The following is a 9,536-nucleotide window of genomic DNA, read 5'->3' as shown; positions in this document are numbered from 1 at the left end:
GGTCCTGTCCTGGAGTTGATTTTCTCCCTGGATGGTCAGTTTTGTGAGCTTCTCCAAGTTTTTATACTGTCTTTATACTTTACCCAAATCCTGGTGATACCCATGAATGATTTCAAATTCCCACTGCCTTCTGCCGCTAGTATGGAGAAGTCAGTGGGCCAGTGTGCTATTGCTCTGTGGAGTATTAAGTCCTCTGTTAGCTTCCCACATTGTCACAGGATGGTCGAAATCCCACTGGACCGCCTGACAAAGTGGGACATGATGTTCCCATATTGCAGTGGCTCATGTCAAAGCTCCTACAGACAGAAAAATGGCAAATCCACATGTTCTCAAAGAGTCATGATCACTGGTCTCTAAACCAGGAGTCCAAAGTGGGAGACTGGTATGACAAGTGGGACTGGAGTTGTTTTGACTTGCAGCCGCAAGAGATGGTGGTGCAGTGACCGGACTCTGACCCCTGGCTGGCACTCAGCTGCTGGGTAAAAGTGAGAAAGAGCGACAACCTGCTCACTCAGGTATCAGATGGGTGGCGGCAAAGAGCTGCTGAACCATGGTGGTAAATTTGTCCAATCTCTACTCCATAGGCCTAAATCTGTCTAAACAGTGTCACTCAGCTCTGAGCTTTATGTCTCTTCTAGGTACATTTATGACTGATTGCTGCTGTAAGAGTGTGACACTGTCTCTCAAATACAGAAAAAAAAGGCAGCGGCTGGTGACATTTAAAAAAAAAAAGTTAGCTGCTTAAAGAAATGAAAGGAAAACAACAAGCCATGACCATAAGTCCTGAGTGTTAGATTTTATACAAACAGACAACAAAACAAGCAAAGCAAGACAAGGCAGGTTATTCAGAGGGTACTAGACACCTTTCTGCTCCAGAGGTGTTGTATAGCAGGTTTTGAGACTCACTAGGGAAACACAACATGACAATGTGTATTTGGTAGAAGAAATAATTCAGTGATTATGTAATCCTACATTGGAGAAACATGTCAAATCACATAAGAAAGCAGTGTAAATATTTCTGCGCCTCTGCACAGCACAGCTGCAGTGTGTGCCTTTTTTTTCCCTTTTCTTTTTTTTTGCAGTGTCCAATATTGTTAATTTAAAACTGTTTGATGTTTGTTGTGGAGTGTGGCAGCGAGGTAGCTTTGACATCTTGCTTTTTGACAGTGGCTAGTCGTCAGACAGTGCAATGCCTGTATCTTGTACTCTTCTATCTAATTCATTTGATCTATTGCACAAGGGTGTAATGAATTCTTAGATGATCAAATAGGAATACACACTGGTCATGTCTCAATAGAGATGGGTTAGAGATGAATAGAGATGAGATTGGAGGGTGTGTTGAAATGCACAGTAGTATGCTGCGTGCAGACAGAGAAGACTCTGAGTTGTGCAGCTATGTATACTAATGCCACTGAGCTCTCCAAATAAAAGCATTGGAGGAAAAGCTTGGGTAAATCTGAAATCTCACTGCACGCTGCATTGACTTGTGTGCTCGAACTGACCACATGCATGAACGCTGGTGTCTTGGAGAGCAACAGCTGCCCTCCCTCAACACCTCACATGATCCTAGCGGTTGTTTTTCCGTGTCCCTATAAATAAAGAACAACAGCGTGTTGAAGATTTTTCTCCACGCCACAGGGTTGACTGCAAATAAATCATTAACTTATTTCACAGGGAGCAACAACAGATCCCTTGTATTTACAGAGAGGTGGTTTATCTAGTCGAACCTGAAAAGAGTAACAGCCTCTGTAAGCAACTAGCATCACAGTCATTATCCCCCTTTGATGTTCATTCATAACCCTGCTTAAGCATCAATTTCGAGCATCAAGTTCCCATAATTTGTCATTGGGCCGTTCCCAACCTTTTTTCCTTGAAGCCCCCCCGACAAGCCAGGTTTTCGTTCCTATTGTCTTTGTTTAATACATGATTTTGATTATCCCAAAATGTCAATATGCACAAATATAATTTTGATAACTTCACAACCTCCGAACAGACAAAGCTCTGTGGACCCCCTGAAATCTCTGACGTCCCGCTGAGGGGGACCCGGACCCCAGGTTGGCAACCAATGCTTTTGTGTTGTTGTTTTTTTCAAAACATACTAACAAGTATGTAACATATGCTGTTCTTATATGCTCTCTGTATTGTTTTGATGGAAGTGATGATGTGGAAGTAATTTGTTGTTGGAGAGGAGATTAGACTCTACTCTTTGACAGGTGAATCAATGTGGGCTCAGGACAACCCCCTACCCTCCTGCACCATCTTCCCACACCTAACCATCTTCATTTTTAGTATTTACCATTTATCTTCAGTCTGTCTATGGATTCCCGACAAGTCCATTAAGCAGGAGACACCTTAATGGCTCTCCGCTGATGATGGAGAATCCCTTGTCTGATGAGAAAGGTGAAAAAGACTAAAAGTGTAACATCATTTTGACCTTTGGGTCTATATTCAGTCACAGAGATGGGTGGGTGAGGTGGATTGGCATCATCATTCTCCCAGCTCCCTAAACTGTCAGAGATTAGCTGAATCAAGTATGAAAACACATCGGGTTGTTCCAATTTGTGTCTAAATAGTTCCATTAGAGAACAAAACTTCACAGTGTTATACCAGCAAACACAATCTCTCTCTAGACACGACTGTCAGGTGGAGTGGATTTCCTAAATATTTTTTCAAAGATTGTAATAAAAAGACGCCACAGGGAAAAAAGATGACAGTGTGAAAAACCTTGGACAAGTACCTGGGAGTAGAAGAGACAAAACGGAGAAAAGGAGGAAGGTTCATGTGAACAAAGGAGACCCATAGTAGCGCGACTGGCAGGAGCCAAGAGCCATGGCTGAGCACTCTCCACTAAAGATAACAACATCATCCCAGTTAGATCACAGACCGCAGTGATGGGCTGTAGGCCCAGGCAGAGATTAACACTGGCGTTCAGGTCTTTCTGGGACTTTGTCCCAGCGCTAACACTTACAGAATGAGATCTCTACAGGAGCACACAGTAGAAGCCAGGCCGCCTGTCCAACGAAGACTAAATGATCAGGTAATCTGGTTTACACGGCTGCTAAATGGCAAAGAGCTCCATTGTGGTTGATAGCTGCCAAAGGTTGCCCCTGCTGCGCCCTGTTATAATGTGAAACAGTGGAGATAAAAATGAATCAGTTAAGCTCAAATGCACAGGACTGAATACAAATACAAAACTGGAGGGGATGCGATTTTCCTCTGGTGTTGACGTTTTTTTTAAATATTGTGCCAGCACAGTTGTAATATCCCACCAAACTTTTTTTTAAGGAAGATACGCCTTCTTTACAGCATTGGGTCACCCTGGCTCATATGGAAGATACTGTACAGACAAAAGGCCATAGAGAAAGGAAATTTGTTAAAATACGGGTAAAAATGCGAATGAATCAACCCTGACAAGCAAGGAGCTCACTGAAGTGTAACCTCGGGAAGATGAAGCAGATGAGAGATTACCTTCTCCTCCATTACTATATCATACGTTTTCCAACACAAAAAACAGAGCACACACATTGTGTCGCGTGTTTTCAATCTGCCCTGTCATGAAAATGATCCATTTTAAATGTCAGCTAATATCTCCACATCCAGGTGAGTTAATTCCATGAAGCTGAAGTGGTATCAACTGCATTACACTCACCTCTCTCAACTCACTCCGTGAATGCAGAGCAAACGGCGGCTGAAGAGCTGACCTGAAACACATTACCTCAGTAATGGTACAGCTGTAACTGATGGCAGTGGTTGTTGGCAGGCTCTCCACATTCTGCAAACTCTGCACTCACCGGGACCCCGCCACCATTAAAGTTAAATATGCACTGTCTCACATGGTTCATGACTCAAATAAGATCCAATTCAAGTGGCCAACAGATAGCATTTAAGTTTAAGTGTGGGGGTCCTACAGTGAGATATATCCCATTATGTTATAGTTCATGTTATATACATGCAGGCATCCCAGAACAAGGTTACAAATAAATCCTGGTGACATGATTGTTAAACACAAACAAACTAACTCAACTGGTAATAACCAACATTGTCTCCTACAAAATAAAATCAAATACTGCTAATTTGGTTTGCTTAATGCAATCTGGTGGTAATACAGTTGCTGCCGAGACCACATTCACTGGTATCATTACCTCTAATTGAAAATATGTGATATTCTAAATAGTGCAGAAGTGAGAGTTGATTGTTTTGGATGGGGAGAGTTTCTATCCTGTGCTATGAGCTTTAGTTACTAAAACACCTTATTTTGGTTTAAGGGAAAAAATATGGTTTGAATGTTAACAAATTAACTCAACAACTATAAAACCGTGACTCATGATTTGTCAGGATAGTGTAAAAACTAGTGAAATACATCCTCCACAGTAAATGATTTGTGCAGCTCACATCCAGAATAAAAGTTTGTTATGGTGATACGTAACGTAATCCAAGCAGAGTCTTCCAATACTACACATTATGTTTACTTGGAAATTAAGTTTTAAGGTAAATTAGATGCATAATACTTTGGGGCAGAGCTGAAACAGATGGCCAGACTAAATCAGATAACAGCATACGTTGTATTTCTATCATTTAAAACATTGATACTTCAATTTCAATACAATACAATTTATGTCAGATTAATTTTAAGCGTCTGTTGTTTTTGCCCAGTTTAGCTTGTTACTGGGTATTTATGAGCTACTACCCGCATGAATTCACTTGTCTGCTTTAAGTGCTGTACATTTTTCTTTGCTGTGTGGTGGTAGGGAAGTGTGTTTCAGTACTGAGTACAGTATTGAGCTATCCCAGGCTAGGGTTCAAATGTTCAATACTACTGACACACAACATTTACAGATACCGGATGGAAACGCTAAATATTTAATGTGTTCAAATTGGAGGCGTGCATGGAAATGAAATCATGAATACACTTATCTTAAACTCAAATCTGGTTAGCCTTAGATCAACAAGCATGACCCACTGGGAGCGAACACTTATTCAGTTTGGATGAGACTTACTCATTTGGTTTAGTGCACAAACACACGGTTGAGTACTTGTTGTCTATTGCTTGCGATGATGGCTGCGGTGCTGCTGCTGCACCAGTGTCAGATGATGTGCTTTGCTCGGAGAATGGGTTCACATATTTTTGTGTGCATGTCACTGTCTTTGTATTGCCTCTGAGGAAAAGACTCAGCAGACAGTGACTGAAGCTCCTCTCCTCTGAGAATATAGTAGCTAATAGCAATCCTTGAGTTTTGAGGTTATCCCATTCAATCACTCATCTTCACTTCACCAGACATGTTACTGGGCTGCACAGAGACCCTCTTAGTGTGCTGCAGGTATAGGATCTGAAGGCGCAGAATAGACCTCCTGTTTTTGTTTTTGGGTTAAAATCTTTAAAAAATAATCATCATTCTCAATAGGATTAATAATTGAATATTTGTTTTATGGCTTCAAACGTTCACATCATTCATTCCAAAAAGGCAGAATGAGACAGCTATGTGGAAAGCAGCCTGTAATGCTGTGCCATCTGTGCTCTATGCCAAAGGGAGACTCCTCCTATTCACACTGCTGTGATTTCCTCTGCATCCCAGCCCAAGGTGACTGACACTTACACAGTGGCAGTGCAGCATGCTCAGAGAGCCATAGCTTAGTTTCTGACAGTAGGCACAAAGGTTTTGACAGGACATGACCCCACTGAGAATGTAACGTCACGCTCACACCGAGGAAAGTGTAAGTTTTATCTTCTGTACGAGGATTTTGATGCGTTCAAAGGCTAGAAATGAATCAACAAAATTATCTGCATTTGGGAAATGTCAAGCTAACAGGATTTTATTTTTTTTTATTTTAAAGTCTGGAATTTGGTATTTGAATCACTTGAATCCTCACTTTTTGTATTAAACAGAAACTGCAGTACAATAATGCTGCTTTTTTCTTCATAAAAACAAGGTATTTATAACATTTTGAAAAACATTGTGGAAGCACATTAAACACGTTTATACGATAAGCGCTTGATGTGTTTGTACCATTAGTAAAATTATCTGATCATTTTGAACTTTTATGTGAGACTCCCAGTGTGGAAGGTGGTTAGCCCCATATGCTAACATTACCATTCATTCTATCCAAGTATTTTGTTTTTATTTAACACTGCCGCCTAGCTAACATAAGATTTACATTGTTCTGTTTTTATAGGTCCATATGTTTTAAAACCAAATGGCCAGACACTCAACGCTCATAGCAACAGGTAGGCTAGCTGTTAGACTGGGACCTCACTCCAGATGTTACTTACCTATATGTCACATGGAGTTGTGCACTGAGTCATAGGAATATCTGTTTACTGCTCAGCTGCTCTTAATGGTCTTAGTAGATCCCTCCAATATGGTGGGACTAGCTGCAGTTATTGCAAGGTTTTATGAGCTTTGCATGACAGCTCTCCTCTATCCTCTCTCTATATATATATAACCTGCCTGATTCTAACAGTGCTTGACACTTCTGCTGATGCATAATTCAGTGAAGAACTAATTACCCTGGCAGCTGGTACAAAGAAATTTCCTCCCTGCCCTACTGTTGCGGCTGCTCCTCATACTTTGTCAACAGAGAATTTCCTGCTGCCGGGCAGAGTACCACACACTGCAAAGTAAACTACATCTCCTGTTAACTACCGGCTCTTTGAATGAAAGCAAAATTGAATTGCTTTCAGGATTATTTGGATGAACACTGTGACAAGCGGGAAATCTTAATGTGAGACACAGATGAATAAAATATTCATCGCTGTCTCCACCTACTGAGTGTGATCAAAATAAAGGATAGCTGCCCCAGTATTGATGGGTTTATCCTTGTCTGATTACACTCCATTCATAGAGGTTGATGTGTAGCTACAGCCTACAGATTGTAACAGACAACATTTCTGTATTGACCTGTTGGAGATGTTAGAATAAAATGTTTTTGAGTGCAGTTAAAACCTTAATTTGTGTTGCATCCGTTTCCTTTTTCTGTCTTTCTTTTTTTTTTTTTCCTGTGTAGATGAAACAGCTGTGATGCCACTTCAGGAGGATGCTGAAGCTCCATCAATGAAGAAACACATTGGAAGTGATTAGTACACCTTGTCTTCCAAAATAATTCAACCAGGAAGAAGAGGTTCCTGCAGCTGGCCTTTTCTTTCACAAAATACTGTAATTATATTCACAGTTTATATGAATACAATTCTTTGCTGCCTTTGAGGCTAGAATGTGGGGCAGTGATTTTAAAGTCTGAGTATTTCTTCCCAACTGCAACTCATCCTCGAGCCAGAAGACCCCCGGAGCTAATGCCACAGCAGTTATAACTGCAAGGTTCACGGTCTTTATAATCAGGCAGCTCATTTGGATATGCATCAGTCATGCTCCAGGCAGCTGTTTAGAAACACTTGTCTTCCTCTGTGAAAATGCATCTTCTTGGTTTAACATTCAAATTAGGTGGTTTATTCAAAACACAAACAGAACTGACAAAACATTTTAAAAAAAGATCTGTCTTTTTTATATCTAAAAGTAATAGGAATTTAATTTTTATCACATAGCTGCAATATTAATTATTGAATAATTAGTTCATATTGAAGCCAGACTATGCCACTTTAAATGATTAGTAAATAAATATACTGTATTTATGGATTACCCATGTGTCTCCAAAGAGAAAATGTGACATATATTGATTCTTAATGCACCATTAACTTAGTGCATAATGTGGTAAATAGCATTTGGGATATGCTGTGGGGGCGAATGTGCTGCAATGATTTGAGCTTGATAGATAACTTATTCAAATGTAGATATAATTAGAGTTCATATATTTCAAAACAGTATTGCCTCAAGATTCTTCATCAGCCCGCACCACAGAGACTGTGCAGCAGCACTGCCCTGTGTGAATTTAAACATTAATAACCCTGTCAGTTGATAAGCCAAAATCAAATGGAGAGCGTATTAGTCATTAGAAGTCACAGAAGTTATTTCCTATCTAGACATACCCAAATTTATTATGTGAAAATGAAATTGGTGAAAAGTGAGTCTGAGTCTGAGCTCGTCAGCTCTTTCTTTGCCTATTTTTACCCCAGTAAGTGTTACTTACATTTATTCTCTCTGGCTTTCACAGCTTTCACAGGACACCAAAATGTTGACTTCCCTTCACCCAGAATTGATTCTAATGACATAATAGAGACACGTGGATTTGAGGCTGAACTTGGAAACAACATATATAAACATAAACAGAATCATCACATTAGCAGGCTCACAGCAATGGTTACCATGTTAAACATTGTGTGGGTATTTGGTCATAATCCAAAATATAGGACAGATCTAAGATGATAATGATGCTAGATGAAGTAAAATGATGACCCATTAGGATTTATTATCTGTACACTTGCAACATGGACAGAGCAAAAAACTAGGCCTCATTCATGAACCGTTCGTGAGTTACACGTGTTGCTTGTTGTTGTGCGTGACATACAGCTGCCGATACAAGTTTTTTTCAAGTTCGTTTTTTTTTTTCAATTCCCGGTTGCGACAGTGCGCTTACTGTAAGTGCTAACTTCCCACACTATACACACAACTGTTTTTTTTCATCAACCGGACCATTTGCATGTCAGACGGATCACAGATCAACAGCGAGATTTCGTTAGAACATTTCAACTTTTTTGTTAATTAGGCTCACCTGGCACGCGCCCTCAACTTACGAGGAAATCAATTTACGCTGATGAATCTGATATAGAGTTTTCTAAAGAACGACTTAAGAAGAAGATTCTTAAGAAGATATTGGTGAATGAGCCCCAATGACCCTAAACATCAGGTAGTCCTGGCTCCAATCGTGGCCTTTGTGTCAGAAAATAAACACTGGTGTCACAATTACCCCACATCAACACTCCCAGCGTCCTACCATGTTGTTGTTTCTCCTGGGAAATTTGTGTAAATTGCATGACCCCTCAACCTCTATTACAAGTAATTATCATACATATATCCATTAGTTTCATCTTTGTCTGATGTGATTGAAGTTGCAAGATTGTGTTGGAAACATGAGCTAGATGCACAATCCACACATACAATTTCAACCCATCTATCACCACACTTGGCAATCCACAACCTGATTCAAGTGGCACACCTGCCCTCTGTACACATGGGCAGACATTTGACTGAAGGGATGAAGAAATTGAAGTCAACTTGTCAATTTTATGTTCATCATAATATTAATTATTATGACGGGATTAGATTTTTAATAATTCAGAAATAATAACATGGAGACAAGCTCCAGTATCACTGTTAAACTTGTTTTTTGCTTTGTCCAAATACGGTGTAGAAATTTGATTTGCCCATTGAGAGAATTCATCCTTGAAGCTGCAACTTTGCACACTTATGTTATTGGGCAATGAGACAAAAATAAGATGCACAGAAGGTCAAGAAGTGAGAGGGGATGATGAGTGTATGATAACAGTCTGAGAACAGATGGGAGTGCACGGGCTTGTGGTTGACTGTGGAGGTTAATTGTTTATTTGCTCCAGTGGCCGTGGTCTGTTTAGATTATTGTTATCAGGAGGG

Source organism: Trachurus japonicus, chromosome 15, assembly GCF_045865225.1.
Source record: "Trachurus japonicus isolate A0001 chromosome 15, Traja_1.0".
NCBI classification, from domain to species: Eukaryota; Metazoa; Chordata; class Actinopteri; order Carangiformes; family Carangidae; genus Trachurus; species Trachurus japonicus.
This window is presented reverse-complemented; position numbering follows the sequence as displayed.